The sequence below is a fragment of the Cryptomeria japonica genome, chromosome 5 (assembly GCF_030272615.1).
Source record: "Cryptomeria japonica chromosome 5, Sugi_1.0, whole genome shotgun sequence".
Classification (NCBI taxonomy): domain Eukaryota; kingdom Viridiplantae; phylum Streptophyta; class Pinopsida; order Cupressales; family Cupressaceae; genus Cryptomeria; species Cryptomeria japonica.
The window spans coordinates 504,696,947-504,714,951 of NC_081409.1; positions in this window are offsets into that span (position 1 = coordinate 504,696,947).

An 18,005-nucleotide genomic window follows, 5' to 3' on the forward strand; every position below is an offset into this window, starting at 1 on the left:
TATGTCTACCGAGCAAAAATAATGATACACCAAGTTGATATACACCGAGTGAAACATTTTACCAGATTCATTGAACCTAGACACACATGTGGAAACGTGTTACAAGATCGAGGAACATAGAACCGTTATCACATTGGAAATTGCACTTAAGGGTTGTGTATGATTTTGAGGTCATCTATCTAATGAAATATTTTGTATGGTTATTCATTCGATAAATCATGTTTGTAAGATCGAAGCAATGAACTAGATCACTGACATAAGATATCTATTTATACAGCATGGATTGAGATCAGATAGAGATATATAGAGGTGTATGAAGCAAGACATGTGTGATACATAAGAAAGCACTGAGTGTTATGACTGTTACAGAGATAGAGAGGTCACCGAGAAGGATTTCAAAGAACAGTCAAGGTATAGAGTAAACAAAAGGGTTTACTGAGTTACTTTATAGGTTACCGAGGTATGTTATAAGCAAGGTAATCTCATTTTGAGCACATAGAATCTACTATAACATTCTAGATGTAAAGTTGCAGATATTTGTAAAGATTTTCTTGTAATATTTTGAAGTTGTAAGAGAAACCTTTAAAAGGGTAAAAGACTCTAACAAAGTCTATAAATTGTAAAGCCTTTAACCAGGTGCAGCATTTAGAATAAGTGTTGTAAAATCCTTTAGCAAGGTAGATCTAATGATCTTGATACTCCTAACAGGGTAAGCTATTAGAAATAGCTGAACATGTAGCTTTAACTGAGCAACCTTTATTATTGCAGTAGTGAAGTTGTGGGTGCCGTCCCCACCGCAGTTTTTCTCTCTAACCAAGATTTTCTGCGTAACCAAAATATATGTGTTATGGAGTGAATCATGTATGACTGTTATTTATTTGTTTTACCTTTATGTTTTGTTACAACAGTTTGTGGTTTATGCATAACAGTAAAGATATTGTTGGTAGAAGGATTTGAAGTACTGATTCACCCCTCCCCTCTTAATACATTAGCTTTCCATATTGGGCCTAACAAAAACATCCAATGAGGATGTTTTATATCCGACGGAATTCTCACCAGATGGGCGGTCATGTTCACCATCGGAACATTACCTGGAAGTCATTGGAATTCCGACGACTTATCGAGTTTTACCGATGGCTAAGTAGTGAGGGGGCCATCAGAATTCTGATGCCCACCCAATTTATTCTAACACTTGAACCGTCACACATACAACATCCTTGTTGGTGTGGATGTTGTGGTTGTCATTGGACGTTGTCAGAAGTCTGACGGACCCCCACAAAACATCTGACAATGATGCTATATATCCGACGACATTCTTGCCAGATGGGCAGTCATGTTCACCATCGAAACATTACCTAGAATTCGTTGGAATTCCAATGACTTATCGAGTTTTACCGACAGCTAAGTGCAGTCATGGTCATCATCGGAAGAGTCTTCGATGACATTGGAATTTTGACAGTCATGAGCATCATCGAAATGTTCGACTACAAGTTTTTGACACCGTTGCTCGTCAGTAGTCTGACAAATTGTAGTCAGAATTCTGATGAACTATCGTCAAAATTTAGCCCCAACTGTACTAGTGTGACCAAAGATAAGAGTAAGTTCCTAACTCTTAATGAATTTGATGGAGGTGTTGTCAAATTTCGAAATGATTCTCCCTGCATGGTGAAAGGTAAAGGTTCTATTTCATTGAATGGGAAGAATAATACTGATGATGTATTTTGGGTTGATGGCCTGAAACATAATCTGTTAAGTGTTGGTCAACTCAATGATAAAGGTTATTTGCTTGAGTTTAATAGTGGAATCTACAAAATTCTTGGAGGAAATGGTGAACTGAATGCTATCGGAAAACAAACAAGAGGTAACTTATTTCATTTAAATGCTAATATCAATAGTTGTCTAGTTGCAAAGATGGAAGATAGCTGATTATGGCACAAGAGATGTTGTCATATTAATTTTGATAACTTGGTGAAGGTAAGAAAGTCTAATATTGTGAGAGGATTACCATAAATTGTTAAATCGGATAATATGATGTGTAAGGACTATCAAATTGGTAAGATGACCTATTTCACTTAAGAGAAAGAAGTGTATATCTAAAAATATTTTTGATTTGGTTCATACTGATCTCTATGGTCCTATGAGAACAAAAAGTTATTTTGATGATAGATATTTTGTAAGAGTTGAGAAATACAACACCACAGGAGCCCAAATGATCTTTGCAAGCTGAAGAAACCTGTTACAAGGAGAAGCAAGGAAGCAATAGAGAAAAAAACCAAATACACAGGAAATGCTCAAAAAGATGAGAGCTTTGTATTCACAAAAATGTGTAATAGAATTTCAATACAAAGAAAAGAATTCAACCTCTAATAGGTCAAGAAACCCTAAAAGGGAAAACCCTAGGCTTGCACATAATAATTAATAAAAGAATTAATTACTATGCACTTAATGTTAGCTTAAGTGTAAAAGAGATAAAGGGGAACTTAATTAATTAAACAAATATTGTTTAATTAATCAAGTAAAGATCTGATTACTTTAACACCCCACCTTAAGCTAGACTTAAGGAGAAGCTAAAACCTAGAATAGCTACTGAAAGCAAGAAAGATGGGTCCCAGCAACAAGGCCTAATCAGGTACCCAAATACAACCAAATCTCTATGAACAAGAGAAATAGAGAAAACCACATGGGAAAAAACTCTACTCCAAACAGAGATGGAAAAGCAAGAAGAACACCATTGAAGCAGGAAATAGCTGCAAACACTATCGAAGAGTAACTGTTGATCTGAAGAACCTCCACTGAAATAGAACATGACCAGGTAGAGAAGACTACAATCTGCATGAGTGCCCTCAAATGACACTACTCGAATCAGATGGAAAACAAAGGCAAACAACTGAACTCGAAGATACAAATGGCACGAAAAACCAAAGCCTGAAGAGCTGATCAATCAAACCATGGAAGCATTAGAACCAACAGGACAAACCTCCCCATAATGTTGAAAAGGGAGAGGGACACGAATAGTGAAAAGAACAACCAACAAGAACTGCATGACTAAGAACCAGGAACATCAAAGGTGTTGAGAAAGTACATAGTGTCATGGAAGGAACACTCACTTGACACATAACATGAGGCGAATGTTGTGGAAGGAACACTCACTGGACAAAGATAGATGGCAAACAAAGGAAAACATCAACCCCCCCATGGCACTGTATAAGTAGTGCATGTACAATAAGGCACAAGATGTACAAGATCCCAAGTAAACAATGCATGATGGCACTTTATCTCAGTGTGTTTGCATAAATAAAATGCTACAATGATAAGAAGACTGGAAACAGAAAGAACAGCCAAAACTGAGACATCCTACTCAGAGAAAGAGATCCCAGGACCTGAAACATCCAAGATATTCACCAGAGTGCTGAAAAGAAAAAAACTGAATAAAATATACCTGGAGCAAAATCTAGAAAGAAAACTCATATGACTAGAAAGTACATAGAACAAGATTTCCAACAATATAAATTTTTCAAAAAATGGAGTTGGGATGCTCATTCTACGGCCCCAGAAGTGTAGAAAAGTGATCCCACTTTGACTGGAAAAAAAGTACAGTCAAACAGAAAAATTGGAAAAAAAATTCCAACACCATGAGGTCCGGCTCGGAACCAGCTTTCCGACGCCTATTCGTTTTCAAAAAAATGAGTCTATATGCTCAAGATATGGTAAAAAACCAACCCCCCCTAAAAGAGGCAAGAGGGAGGCTGTCTGGTGGCAGGGTCGGGCGGAGGTGGCCCGTGAGTGATGCTCCAGTGGTGGAGCGGCGGAGTTGGGTGGCAGCGGGGTTGCGGTGGCGAGAAGGTGGCGCAGCGGCAGAAGTTGGATTTTTTTTAATTTATTTATTTTCAAAAAAGCAAATTTTGGCCTGCATGCCATAAAAAACAAAAAAATTGTAAAAAAAATTTTCTCAAACTACGTGTTAGGGCCATCCGGCCTAGTACAGAACAAAAAATACCCCCAGAGGCTCATGTGCCAAAAAATATCAATTTTTATATGACCATAGGGATTTTTGGGCCTTCTGAGCACGATGGTGAGGTCCGTTTAGGCCCAAAGTGCTCAGAAAAAAAAAGGCTTATCCTTAGGTGCACAAAAAAAACTTTTGAAACCCTAGATCTGCTTCCAATGCAAAAAAAATAAAACAAGAACAGGTAGTTGCAGATCTAAAGCTTTGATACCATGTGAGAGTTGAGAAATATAACACCACAGGGGCCCAAATGATCTCTGCAAGCTGAATAAACCTGTTACAAGGAGAAGCAAGGAAGCAACAGAGAAAAAACCAAATACACAGGAAATGTTCCAAAAGATGAGAGCTCTGTATTCACAAAAATGTGTAATAGAATTATGATACAAAGAAAAGAATTCAACCTCTAATAGGTCAAGAAACCCTAAAAGGGAAAACCCTATGCTTGCACATAATAATTAATAAAAGAATTATTTATTATGCACCTAATGTTAGCTTAAGTGTAAAAGAGATAAAGGGGAACTTAATTAATTAAACAAATGTCATTTAATTAATCAAGTAAAGACTCAATTACTCTAACATATTTCATGCCTTTTACCGATGACTATTCTAAGATGATATGGGTTACATTCCTAAAGGAGAAATGTCAAGCCTTTAGTAAGTTTAAAGCATTTAAAGCTCTAGTTGAGAAAGAGACCGGTAAAAACTTGAAATGCTTAAGATCTGATCAAGGAGGAGAATTCACGTCTGATGAGTTTGTCAAGTATTGTGATGAACAAGGTATAAAGAGATAGATGTTTTCTCCAAGGACGCCATAGCAAAAAGGTGTAGCAGAAAGGATGAACAGAATAATTGTTGATGCTGCTAGAACAATGTTATTACAAGGTAATATGCCTAAGATGTTTTGGAGAGAAGCGGTAAGTACTGCAGTCTACACATTAAACCAGATACTTATAAAGAAAGACAACAATAAGACACCTTATGAGATATTTTATGGTAAAACTCCTTGTGTTAGTTATTTCAAAATCTTTGGAAGTCAATGTTTTATTAAAAAGGATAACTACACTGAAAAGTTTGATGCAAAATCTAATGAAGGAATATTTCTTGGTTATTCTTCTAAAATCAAAGCATATAAATCCTATAATAAGAGAACTAAGAAAATAGTTGAAAGTGTTAATGTGAAGGTGGATGATTTGTCAAATAAATCTGAAGGATCAAGCAGGTCTAAACCTGAAAAAGATGATAATGAAGAAAGACCGGTGATCTTTGAACCGGAAGCACAAAATAGTGATCAACTGGCAAATAAAGTACTGGTAAGCGAGGAAAATGAAGAAGAAGGTAGTGAATCGACTGGTGAATCAGATGAGGAAGATGCAGAACCGACACGGACTATACCTAGATATGTGAGATTAAATCACTCTCACGACCAGATAATTGGTGATAAGAATGTAGGTGTGCAGACCAGGAGGAACATTCGAGAAAATTATTGTTTGATATCTACAATGGAACCCAAGACAGTTAAGAAAGCTCTCAAAGATGATGACAGGGTGAAAGCAATAAATGAGGAATTAGATCAAATAGAGAAAAATAAAACATTGTCACTTGTTCCTAGACCGATGGACAAGAATGCGATTGGAACCAAATGGGTCTTCAGGAATAAGTTAAATTAAGATGGAAAAGTGGTAAGAAATAAGGCAAGGTTTGTCTGCAAAGGATATGCACATGAAGAAGGTAAAGACTATGGTGAAACTTATGCACCGGTTGCAATAATTGAAGGAGTAAGGATGTTGTTGGCATTTGCTGCATATAAGGGATTCAAAGTCTACCAAATGGATGTCAATTCTGCCTTTTTGAATGGAATTCTTGTAGAGGAAGTATACATTGAACAATCAGATGGTTTTTCCTTGACTGATGATAAGGACATGGTATGTAAATTGCATAAAGCTTTGTATGGTCTAAAGCAAGCACCGAGAGCATGGTATGAGAGATTACATGCACATTTAATCAAGATTGGATTCCATTGTACCAGTAAGGATAGTAATATTTATCTAAAAACTGATGGAGACAAGATGCTAATAGCTGAAGTATTTGTAGATGATATAATTTTTGGTGGAGATGATAATATGAGTATGGACTTTGTTGATAAGATGAAAAAGGAATTCGAGATGTCTCTAATTGGTGAAATAAAGTTCTTTATTGGATTACAGATCCAACAACTGGATGGTGGTATTTTTATCTGTCAAAGCAATTATATTAAAGAGGTGTTGAAGACTTTTGGCATGGAAGACTATAAACCGGTAGGTACACCGATGGTAACAGGTTGCAAGTTGACAAAGCAAGATGATTCACCTGATGCTAGTGAAAAAGAATACATGTCTATGATTAGTAAACTACATCATATTGTACATAGCAGACTGGACATTGCTCATGTTGTTGTGTTAGTTGCAAGATTCCAAAAAGAGCCCAAAGAAAGTCACATGGTGGCTGTTAAGAGGATTTTCCAATATCTTAAAGGAACATTAGACTATGGATTATGGTATCCCTACAAAGGAAATTTTACTTTAGATGTTTTTACTTATGCAGATTGGGCAGGAAATGTGGATGATAGGAAAAGCACAACCAGTGGAGCTTTTCTACTTGGAGGAAGACTTGTAGCATGGGAAAGAAAGAAAGAAACATGTGTTTCTCAATCTACAGCTGAAGCTAAGTACGTTGTTGCATCCATGAATTACACGCAGGCCATATGGATGAGACATGTGCTAGAAGGATTCAAGATAGATATATTTGAACCATTGACTATCTATTGTGGCAATACGAGTGCAATAAATATTTCCAAGAATCTTGTACTTCATGCAAGAACCAAGCATATAGAATTGACGTATCATTTTTTAAGGGAAAGAGTTCAGGAGAAGCAGGTAAAGATGGAGTATGTGAAGAGTAAAGATCACTTAGCTAATATCTTTACTAAACCATTACCAAAGACTACTTTTGAATTTCTCAGAAGTAAATTAGGGGTTAGACCCCTACACCGGAAGAACTAAGATGTTGAAGTTGCATCAATCCTGTGGATATCATGCTTATTTTTCGTTAAGGATTGATGAAGGTGTGAGCTACTTCATAGGGGGAGCGGCTCTAATGCAGTATGATATGATTTAGAGTTTTGGTCAGATTGAAGTCAAGAGATGCATTTTTTTTTACTTTGGCATTGTTGTCAAAGGGGGAGAAGAAAAATAAATCAGCTAATTAGTTATGGGAGAAGAAAAAGAAATCTTATGATCAGGCTTGAGGAGAAGAAAAGACAGTGAAGACCGACAGATGCAGAGACTGACAGTGAATGTCCTAAGATGCAAATGATTGTCATATGTGATTGTATAACCGATTGGTGTTGGTGTTGGTGTTTCCATCAATGCCAAAGGGAGAGATTGTTGGCATGATTGGCATAACTGATGAAGATGAGATGATGGTGGATGAGTGTACTGGTAGATGATGATGATATGATCAGTTATTTGTGTTGTCGTTGATGGAAACCATGTTCAACTGATGTTTAATGATATTTATAGCTGTTTTCTGGTGATTGACTTGCTGACTAAGTGATTTGGTCTACCAGATTTAGAATTTGTAAGTATGACAGGGTTTACCGGCAGGACTGAGAATTAGGACTTCAACTGGTAAAAAAAAAGATTTTGATGGAATCGATAAATTGTGATGGCTAGAGACTTGTGGTTTGAGACAAGATTTTATGATGGATTTGTGTTTGTGACCGGAACCGCATCCTATGTTGATTGCCAGAAGGCATGTTTTGAATTTTTGATGGAGTTGTGCTAAGGTTTTAGAAGGGTTTTAGGACCGATGATGAATTCACTCAACCAGTAATGATTCTTTGTTGTGACAGTGATTAGCGGTGAGTCTACATGAAGTTGGTAACATGGCACAACCCGTGTGAAAGATTTAATTGTTGTTTTGGCATGATTTAAGGAAGATTTTCTTAGGAAACAGTGAAATGCTTAGTAGAGTGTTTTGAGGATATAGATCGGATTTTCGTGATGGGTTACGATCAACCAATGGTTTATATTGCATTGTAATTTGTTTTAATGATCTGTATAATGATCTCTGATGATCTCTTATGATTTGAATTATAAAATCATGATGTAATTAGGTTTTGTGGCCGACCTAGTTGAGATGGTTATTTAGGGTGACACAACTGATGTTTCATGTGTCGGTAGCATTAGGAGAATGAGTTAAGTCATCCCAGAGAAGATAGAGATCTTTCTGAGTGTTGCAGACTGTGAAGCATAACTGGATCTGATCTAGCAAGCTGAAAGTGCAAAGTAACGGATCATTTTTCATTATTGTTCTCTAACAATTATAGCAGCATAAATCCCTTAACTAGGTAGGTCCTAACAAGCCTTTGCCATCTAAGTCCCCTAACAAGGCAGCTCACAAAAGAGTGTTTAAATCCTCTAACCCAGTTGATCCTAATAGATCATTAAGCTCCCAGTTGGAGTGATAGGTAAATCCCTTAACCGAGGGAGTCCTAACAGGGTCTTCTCCTAACCGGGCGTATTGTAAGCTACTAATAGGGCTATGCTCCTAACAGGGTGTACTTCGAAAGAGTAAACATTATTGTGGGTACCAATTCCCACCGTGGTTTCTCCCATTTGGGTTTCCACGTCAAAAATATTGATGTTCATGTGTGGAATGTCATTTCATAATGTTTATGTTTTCATGCATTATTTCTGATTACCAATTATGATAAGTTTTTTGTAGTTTATCAAAGATCTATAAGTGGTTACGGGTAACATTAATAAACTGATAGATGAAGTATTCTAATCTAATAATAAGTCAATATGAGTATGTGTTGATCAGATATCTAGTTGGTGAATATTCTGATTAATAAGATTGCATAAATGGGTAACAAGTGAATGAGATCTGCTAAAGGGTTAGACTCATGTATTGAATGATTTCAAATCTATTGTAAATGGTTTTTGGTTTGCCCCTCTCTCATTATTAACCGGATCCTTATAGGATTAACACTTTTATCATTTTTAATGCAATGCAATCCTTTGCAAAACTCAAGACAATTATCCTTTAGGCAATAAGCCATATGCTAGGAAGAGATAAAGTGTCTTATATTCACATAAGAAATACACTCATATCGTGACTATATTTCAAGATATCATATCTATGAAATGATCGCAATATCCAAATTTCAATAGGATTAGTTTTCAGAACTTCAAATAATGACTTGGTGATATACTATATCATACACCATTTCTCTCAATGCACAACTAGTAGCATACAGATGATTACAATGTCCTACATGATGTCATTAAACAATTTAATCAATCATATATTTACACAAGTAATACTTATAATAAATAGATCACATTTCTTTATTTTCTAAGCAAGATTTAATTATCAAATTTCAAGCTCACCTATTCCTATCACCAATTATCATTTCCTTACATACCCTTAGTTAGTTAATTTATCTACACTACAAAAACTACATAACATAGCCTTACTTGCAACCACCTTATTTCCATTTTCATCTAATGTTACATAAATTTAGGTACATACATACAGTATTCAATTTACACTTTCTTCCATCAATCCTTAGATAATATTCATAAACTAAATATTTCTAGCATTTCAAGGAAAATTTTCATTTAAAAACACATTACAACTTTATTCATTTTGTTGTCATTCCATCCTACTAGAATTCATTGATCAATTACTTCCTTCGGAATTCAATAGGGTAAGGAGATAACACTTTTTCTTAATCAATCCATTCAATCAAACAGAGCATTTCATCACCACGACACCAATCCTTCATGAGGCTAGGACTTTTATTTTACCAAACCAAATAAAGACACAAAGGTATGATTTCCAAACTTTTTACTATACATGCAATGCACAAATCCTTACTTCATTCAACAAACATTTTATGACGTGATCGTTTGACTTGTTAATTCTTATGATTTTTCTTTATTATTTATGGAAGAAATATCCTACCTAACTAATTCTTAGAGTAGAAATCATAGATACAAAGCATGAATTTTGATCTTTTATGCAAATTTATCCCCTTCAAACTTCTATTTTATTTGTGTACAAAATCATATTCATCAATTAGTATTCAATGCTTCTATTTACTTTCAATAAACTATTTAAGCACTTGAATATTTATACCCAAACAAAGAGAAAAGGAAGAAGAGAATTGCCACACAATCGTTAGTTGCACACAACAATTATAAATGAACAATTTGAATTTCCTAAATATGCCATGTTTTATCGTACCATGCAGCTTCTTACATCATTTCGAAGATATGCAAATTTGACCTTCCATGAGGTCTCCCAACATTACAAATTCAACTAGAAGTCTCAAATCCTAAAAAAGGTATGATTTACTCAAGGTGTTTTCTTACGTGCAAAATTATACACATATACAATGATCTATTAGTCCTATTTGGTACTCATACATTTCTAGTTAACCTTCTTACATTTACATGTGAGAATAAGGGAAAGGATAAATAGCATCATCGAATTACTATTCTCTTATATATGGATGCATCTCCTATAAGTTCTTCAATTACACACCATCATCTACACTAAATCATTCCTATATGCATAATGCAAGCACTCCATCATACTACTCTAAATAAAATTGGCGTAAAAAGATAATCCTATAAACATATCATTATTCAAGAGAATACACACAATTTTCTTCTCATTCTATAGAATAATTATTTATATAATGAAAACAATCTTTATCATACAAGGAAGCACTAGAAATTACTAGCAAGCAAATCTACATGGAATTGTATAAACATCACTCGCATCTAGGAGACATACATAAGAAATGAATACACATATTGTACACAATTAAGATTCCTAGAACTGGGGTTTGGGAGGGAACACAAAGCATAGATATCTAAAATCTTCAAGAGTTCCAAATACATTTTTCCATCTCAAATCTCATAAACAACTTAAATCAAAAGAATATTATAACACGCCACACAAGACTAAGAGTAACCACCTTAACTAGAGATCCCAGTGTTTGCAACATGGGCTTTGATACCAAATGTAATGTCTGCCAAAATACCCTAGAGAAATAAACATAAACTAACTACAAAAGGAGATAAAAAAAAAAAATTAAAACATCAACTTATACAACATAGTAACTATCATTACATCAAAACCATAGATTAACATCACATAAATGCATAGAATGACATGAGCATAACCATATCCATAACAACATATAACTCAATTAGAAATAACCTCATAATCATTATCATCTCAAAACGTGCATATATCTATTCATTCTTTCCCCTTGGGTACTTTAATGTCACTACTTACTAGCAAAAAACTCATAAACACATCCATATCATGAAACCATTAGCATCCATTTCGTTTAAGTTCTACTCAATTACTTTCTTCCTATCGTGATAATTATGAGCTATTAAATACATATCTTTGTAACCCGATTAACTTCCTAAGTTTATCTTGAAATACCAAATCAAATTCTCCTAATTCCCATATCTTCCATTATTCATCTATCACATCATATATATATACATATATATATGTGTATATATATGTACATATACATATATATGTGTATATATATGTACATATACATATATATATATGTGTGTGTCTGTGTGTGTGTGTGTACATATATACACATAAATATATATGTATATATGTATATATATGTACATATACATATATATATGTGTGTGTGTCTGTGTGTGTGTGTACATATATACACATAAATATATATGTATATATGTATATACATGTATATACGCATATACATGTATATACATATACATACATATACATACATGTATATACATGTATATATGTATATACATACATACATACACACACACACACACACACACACACACACACACACACACACACACACACACACACACACACACACATATATATATATATACATATATGTATATATACATATATGTATGTATGTATATATATGTATATGTATATATACATATATGTATGTATGTATATATATGTATATGTATATATACATACATGTATGTATATACATATATACATACATGTATGTATATAGGTATATACATACATGTATGTATATACATATATACATACATGTATGTATATAGGTATATACATACATGTATGTATATAGGTATATACATACATATATGTATATATATATATATATATATATATATATATTACTTCTCTTACAATAGGAACTAGATTACTTCCATCATAGGATCTCATTCTTAACATAGTGAGCATTCCATTACAACATAGGTCGTACAAATATTACACCATCTCATCCTATCACAAGTCATAGTCTTGCCTTATCTACATCATGTCCTAGTGCACAAATAAACAACATAAAATTACATAATCTCTTTGCATTTACAATGTCATCATGATACAATAAACTATCTCAACATCTAGAAATCAGCTCTACATAATGAAGAATCATAGAGTCCATACAAATTCACAAATACTCATTCATTTCCATATCCCAAGGATAACTAACATTAAATATTAACATCTTTCAAGTCAAGGAATACATGATCATTAACATATTCCTACCATCCACAAGATATACACAAGACAATCCAATCGTATCACTCAATCATTTAATTCCTTTCTAATCTAGAATTACATACACAATTGAATATCCATTTATAGAAATCTCATCCAATACATCTCATTCTAAAATCAACCTACTACAAGTCCTAATAGACATGTTCACAAGATACTGATGACATAGTCTTCTTTATTATTATTACATCTTTCTTGAGTTACAAACCACATGATATCAATTCCAATTACATAGATTATACTCCAAGATCCATTCACATGTTGAGATAATATAAATTCACATCCACGCACACAAGCATCCAATGAAGAACATCCCAAAGGAAGAAGGCATCAAACCACTCGACCATGTGGAACCAAATAGGAACCCCCCTATATTAGGAGATGAAATGGGGTTCCAACTCACACTCAAGACCTAGGCTGACACCTAACAACTAGGGAATCAGCATGACATCCTCAAGGATAAAAACCATAAACAATGAATCAAATCACATCACAAGGCTAATCATAAATCAATAAACTCCTAGAGGCATAATCAACAATCAAGGCATAAGGATAATGGACACATGTAGGGAAGAGTGTCATCACATGCTAGCCTCATGTGTAATATACCTCAACCTTGGATTCAAACAAGGGAGGTCAGTTTATTGCTCCAACAGTCTTCCCAACCATAGATCCCAAAACCATCTCCCTAGGAACTGTCATTGGGGCATACAACTCAAATTCATTATCTTTATTAAGTGAATCCTAACTACCCAACCCATTAATCAATTATTAAAGTAATCACTTGCAATTACAATGAAAACTCTTCATAAGGTTCTATCAGGTCTAGACCCCCTCCTAGAGGTCCATTTCTCATGACACTAGTCCTACACATGCAAGAGCCCACTCCCCCTAATCATGGACCAATACCTTAAGGTGTACATAAACCACAAAGAAAATCATAAAAACATCATGAAGTCTCTCCAAAGACATAAACATAGTCACAACATCACCGATACAAATCAAAACATAATATGAATCATATGCCCATAAGCAACCAAGAGCCTCCACCAAAATAATACAACAATGAACCAAGGCAAATACATGAGATCATGATGCAGCCATAACCGGTAAAACCCCCAAAGAGAATCAATCGACTTATGCAGCAAGAGCAACATGATGAAAGGAGCAAGAAAACATAACAAGATCACATAAACAGTTCATATTGATGCCTTAAAACCTCTGGCAATCATCATATAATCATCAAAGACCATCCAGCAATTAACTTGTTACATATAGGCTATCAGCCAGATACAATCCAATCTGGGACTCTAAGAATCAACCAGATCACAAAATGCGAATCTCAATCCTTATTCTCAATTATACTTCCTCTGCCCCGTCAAATGATTACATAATAACATATTTATACCCATCGGAATGTATCAAAGTCGGCCTCATAAGATTACATTTACCAATGCAGGAGATGAAATGTGTAATTAGGTTGGCCCTAACAATTAAATAAATCTTTTCAAAAAATAACAGCCAAGCAATGCGGTTCAGCAGGAAGGTCGGATACACGCCAAAGAACATCAGACAAGACCCAAGATAAATCCATACACCAAAAATCACATTGTTGATGAAGGAAAACCAACTGGTAAGCACGAGAACTATCCCGAAACCCAGAAACAGTCAACCAGAAGTGATAACTAACCAAAAAAGAACCCAAATGAACTAAAAACATGGAATCAAGCACATAAAACTGCCAAAAAACCAAAAATAAGATCTACCATGAAGAAAAAGCAACTACCGATACCAACCGGTAAGAACATAGAAAACTGCACAAAGAACTAAACAAGAACAAAACAGAAAGAAAATATTTTTGGATGATGCAAGATTTCTCAACGACCAGGGACGCTCCTGCATCAGACAACCCAAGTAGAAAAATATGTTCCATGAGAGGCAAGTCATGAACATCTAAAAAGATTCAGAATAAAGACTCCATGCTCATTTCTTATCCAAACATCTTCTTTATCTGGCAACCTCTTCTTTAACTCTTCCAGTGCCTCAATCAGCTTCCCTAACCTCTGACCTTCTTTGTTTCTCTTCCTTTGCTTCAAATCTACACAATGTCTCTATTTACTGTTCTCTTTCTTCTACAACTCTGACTTGGTTCTTCCACAAGACTTATTTTATTTTGTTACCATAAGCTCTTTGTCATCCGGTTTCATCTATCCATCAAGCTCAATTGTTAGATCCTTCTGCAAACTCATGTCACCTTCTGCTATAACCTCTGCAACTGGTTCTATCATATCTTTCTTCAAACCCTCTGGTATAACCTCTACCACTAGTTTCTCGGTACTGCAACTTTTCTCAGAACTTAGATTCTTCACCTCCTTCTCTTTCTCCTTTAAAGAAATCATTGTGAACTTTTGTCCATCCTTCTCAATAGTAACTAGGTTTCTTCTACAATCATGAATAGCTCCTATATCATATTGCCAAAGTTTTCCCAACAAGACATGACAAGCACTCATAGATACATCATCACATAAAACTTCATCTCTAAACACTGCTCTATTATCTCTATCTTCTGATCATATTACAACCAGCTCACCTCATAAGGACAAGGATGCTTAAGCCTCTTCAATCCAAGCTTCATAGCCATCTCCTCATATACTAAATTGTCAGTACTTCCACTATCTACAATAACCTTGCAACACTTACCACATTATTTACACACAGTCCAGAAAAGATTCTTCCTCTAAGTAGATCTGGTATCCTTTCTTCTAAACATAAGGGATTCTCCTTGCTCTAGTGCACAGTTAGATCTAGTACCATCACCTTCTGGTTCCTCATTCGCCACACAAATTCTTACCATTCCCTGCTTACATTCATAGAATCTATGTTCGATTTCTCCACACTTGAAACATTGCTAACTTTCCTTGGTGTCTTCTGCTCCAATTCTTTACTCCAGTTAGGTTTTGACTCATCTTCTTCAATCGGTTTCTCCATATAGTCACTCATCTTGAATTTCTCCTTTCCCCTATTCGGTTGTCTTCTTCTCATCTTCTCCTCGGCCTTCAAAGCATATTGGTAAGCTTCTTCAACTGTGGAAACCTTCAACATACTCATCTCATCTTGAATGTTAAAAGCAAGCCCATTGATATACCTCACCACCTTTTCTATGTCCATCTCTCTATGTCCAGATCTAATCACCACCTTGTAGAATTCCTCAGTATATTCCTTCATAGTCATGTTCCTCTATTTCAGGTTCTGCTTTTTTTTTAACATCTCCAATTCATAGTCTCTCGGTATGAACTTGGCCTTCAATCTTGCAACCATCTATCTCCATCGGGTGATCTTCAATTCACCATTCTCCACTTTGTCTTTCTACAATTCTTTCCACCACAAGGCACTATTCCCTTTCAACTTATTTTGTGCCAACCTGACTCTCTGCGGATCCTTGACATCTTCAAACACAAAGTAGTCCTCCAACTCTCTGATCCAATTGATCAGATTCTACAGGTTCAGCGTTCCAAAAAAGTTGTAAACCTCAACTTTATGGACTTTACTCGCTTGCGCCACTGCTCTTGGGAATCTTTCCTCTCTTTCATCTTCTGGTCCTTCTACTTCCTTAATCTCTTCACCGACTTCCTCATATTCATCCTCAAAATCATAGTTTCTCCACAAACTAGCCAAAGAGTTTTGGATTTCATTCCTCACTTCATTCTTGAAGTCTTCCATCATCTTCTCTACCCTCTGGGGGTTTGTCCTTCTTGGCGACATCTCCTCTTCCACTCTGGTGAACTGCCTCAACCTGGTGATCTGACTATTGGTTTCAATTGCCTCCCCTTGGCGATCTATTGAACATACATGTAGCTTGCCTCCAATCGGTGATCGATTCACCCAAAGGAATACCTCAATCTTCGCGAACATTTATTCCACAAGCCAGTCCATAACCAACTCTAATACCACTTGATGCAGCCATAACCGATAAAACCCTCAAAGAGAATCAACTGGCTTATGCACAAAGAGAAACATGATGAAAGAAACAAGAAAACATAACAAGATCACATCAACAGTTCATATTAATTCCTTATAACCTCTGACAATCATCATATAATCATCAAAGACCATCCCATAATTAATCGGTTACATGCAGGCTATCAGCTAGATACAATCCAATCTGGGATTTTAAGAATCAACCAAATCACAAAATGTGAATCTCAATCCTTATTGTCATTTCTACTTCATCTACCCCTTCAAATCATTACATAATAATATATTTATACACACTAGAACGTATCTAGGTCGGCCTCATAAGATTACATTTACCAGTGCAAGAGATTAAACATGTAATTAGGTCAGCCCTAAGAATTAAATAAATCTTTCTAGAAAATAATAGCCAGGTGATGCGGTTCAGTAGGAAGGTCATCCACATGCCAAATAACATTGGACAGGACATAAGATAGATCTATACGCCAAGAATCATGTCGGTAATGAAGGAAAACCAACTAGTAAGCACAAAAATTGTCCCATAACTCAGAAATAGTCAACCAAAAGCGATAACTGACCAGAAAAGAACCCAAATGAACTGAAAATATGGAATCAAGCACATAAAACTACAAGGAAACCAAAAATAAGATCTTCCACAAATAACAAGCAACTATCGGTACCAACTAGTAAGAACACAGAAAACTGCACAAAGAACTAAACAAGAACAAAACTGAAAGGAAATATTTTTGGATGATGCAAGATTGCTCATCGACTGGGGATGTTGTTGCATCATATCAATAACTAATATAAAATTAGTATCATTCTTTAACAGTGAGGCATAATCATCCCACTAGAGCTCTCATAACCATTCCTCAACAGTAAGGCATGCTTCCTCTTGTTGGAGCTATATAACACATAAGCATAATCCTCAACAGTAAGGCATGAAACATCTTACTAGAGGACAAACCAACAATAATATGATCAATACAACATCAAATGACCTCTCTGAGAATCCAAAGCAATCACATAGAGCCTCTAGTAAAACCACAAAATTTGAAAAAGTATTCACACTAAGCAAAACTGACAAAACTAGCAACTTAGGGAAGAATAGCGCATCAAAAACCTAAAATGGCGCATATGGGAGATAGTTTAGCTCTCCCATGACATCTTTTGGCATTTTGGGGCCATACTTTAGCATTTTGGTGCCAAACATTTGCGTTTTGGGTTCAAAGAGCAAAAATTAAAGGAAATGAAGTCAATAGGTGATGAATGTACCCAAAATTGAACATAAGCTTACAAGTTGACTCAAAAACACTCCCAGAAGGTGTGGAGGATGAAATAACATAAGGGAAAACACTTAAATGAAAAATTATGATCATACCAAGAGGATTCGTCATCAATCTCTAGT